General features: G+C 41.6%; 1 non-coding gene across 1 annotated transcript; it reads right to left on the bottom strand.

The window, feature by feature from the left end:
* Positions 1-1,133: 1,133 nt before the first annotated feature.
* On the bottom strand, positions 1,134-1,252 carry LOC120622956 (5S ribosomal RNA). The gene has a single exon (XR_005658603.1). It is a non-coding gene; the product is annotated as a 5S ribosomal RNA (ribosomal RNA).
* Between the last annotated feature and the right edge of the window lie 1,098 nt (positions 1,253-2,350).

Genomic DNA, 2,350 nt, shown 5'->3' with positions numbered 1-2,350 from the left:
GATCCATAAGCCTCCCTAGGCTATCAAGTAGGTCCACGGCATAAAAGAGTTTAAGAACATTGGTCCAGCTTCAGGTCAAGGTCACATTCAGGTAACACGTCCAGGGCCACGAAGCTACTTAGACAGCAGAGCTGGTGTCCACACCCAAATCTGCCTGCAAGCATCACCACAAAGGAGACTTCCTCATTCTGAGGCTCCTCCACAAACACACTCCTCTCTGCATTTACTCAGACCTCTGCAGGAACACTGGCAGACAGTTTCCAATAGATTTCACGAAGTGTATCAAGCACTGACCACATGCAGAACCTTCTCATAGGAGTTGGAGGGCATTGCTCTTCCAAGTGTGACTTGAAAACTGTTATAGGCCAAAGATGAGAAAAGTACAGAAATTGAGAGTAAGGGTTTAGAAATTTTTATAGCGACTTGAATCTAACAATAAAATAATGAAAGCTTATATTTTGTATGTCCTTGTTTTCTAAATTTCATTTTATTTTATAAAATCATCAGTCTGCAAAGGATTGGAAATTTACAAAAATGAAAACTAAACAAACGAACAAAAATGCTGGTCTTTCCTCCACACAGAGTTTGAGAATCACCATCGTGGGGAAATACAACGGACAGAGTGAGGAAAGAGATAAGGATGTGGCTAGGCCAAAAAATATGAATAAAATGATGGATGCAGAAAGCTAAATGAGGAGCAAACATTTGAGCTGTGTTTCGACCAATGATTATAAGTGGCGATGATGCCTTTCAGGGTGTTCCAGACAATGGACTCAACGAGAGCTAAGGCAAAAGTGTGGAGTATAAGATGAATCAGAGAAGGTGGTCATCAGACACGACGGGCCAAATGCTCGGGTGTGTCTGCAGTAAGAAGGAATATAGTGGAAAAGCAACCCGGAAGGGCTAAGTGAATAAATCATGATGGCCTTAGAAACATGCTGAGGATTTGGGGCCTTTTCAGTAGGCTATGAAGAATTGTGGACCTGTTTTGAGCAGGGAAGGAAATGATCACATCTGAGGGGTTTTTTTGTTTTGTTTTGTTTTGTTTTTTTTCAGGCAAGGTAACCGTTGGTTGACCGCCCAGATTGCAAGGACCTTGTCAGCTTACAATCCCTCATTTTTTTAATTTTTTATACCTACAGCACCTGGTCTTCCTAGGTGATCTCCCATCCAAGTACTAACCAGGCCCGACCCTGCTTAGCTTCCGAGATCAGACGGGATCGGGCTTGTTCAGGGTAGCATGGCCGTAGACACATCTGAATTTTAAACGATAATGTTTGTTGAGCTAAACTAAATTTTAAAAATTCTCTGTCACTGCCTCTTCCACAGAAGAGACCCTCTCTCTTCCATCAGAATGTGCAAATATGCAGAGATTGATTTCCATGCCTGAATGAACATGCCTAAGGATGTGCATGAGTGAAGAATGCTCAAGAAAACCAATTTGTCTCTTCTCTCTTCTCTTTCCCCTTCTCTTTTCCTCCTTTTTCTCTCTTATTCTCTATTACTTCGCACTTTCCAATTGTACTTTCTCTGATGATGAAAATGGCCTATGTCTGCACTGGTAGCTACTAGTCACATGTGGTCACCAAGCCCTTGAAATGTGGCTACTATGGCTGAGAAACTGAATTTTAAATTTTATTTAATTTTAATTAATTTAAATTTAAATAGCCACATATAGCTATTGGCTCCATATTGGATAGTGCAGTGGCTTTATTACAATGAAAACGGAGAAGGAAAATATAAATGCCAAGAAGTCTTCAGACAGGCTGTCATGGCATATTTTGTTAATGAGAGTAGTCAGAATAAAGTTAGAAATGAATCCTTTTGCTTTTAATCTAAATATGTATGTTTTAACCTATATGGGTCCACTGGGCCTCCTGGAAAGAGACCTGGGAGCCAGGAGCTTGGGATTCTCACCCGATTTTGATGTGTTACCTTAGGTCACTGCCAGGGGAAGGACAAGGACTAATGTCCATTGAGCATTAGCAAAGTCCCAGACAAGGGGGCAGGGGGTAGTCAGCATTTTTATAGATTACCACATTTGGAAGTCACAGCAAATCTGTGAAATATCATTTTTATTCCAATGTTACAGATGATAAAAAAGAGGATTTCAGAGTTAAGCAATTTGTTCAATTCACCCAGGTTGTGGGATGTATAGAGGGCATGCAAATATTTAGAGCCACTTCTAAGGACAAAGCTCTTTCCACTGCACTCCTGTTCTGCCCTAAGCTCTTCCCACCACCAACGAGACAGGACCAGCGGTCCTCATGCTGTCTATGCTCTGACCAAAGGTTAAGAGGACACTGAAATGTTAACAGGGCAGTTACTGAGTGTGCTCAAGGGAGGGAGG

The sequence above is a fragment of the Pteropus medius genome, unplaced genomic scaffold, assembly GCF_902729225.1.
Source record: "Pteropus medius unplaced genomic scaffold, Ma_sr-lr_union100, whole genome shotgun sequence".
Taxonomy (NCBI): domain Eukaryota; kingdom Metazoa; phylum Chordata; class Mammalia; order Chiroptera; family Pteropodidae; genus Pteropus; species Pteropus medius.
This window is presented reverse-complemented; position numbering and strand designations above follow the sequence as displayed.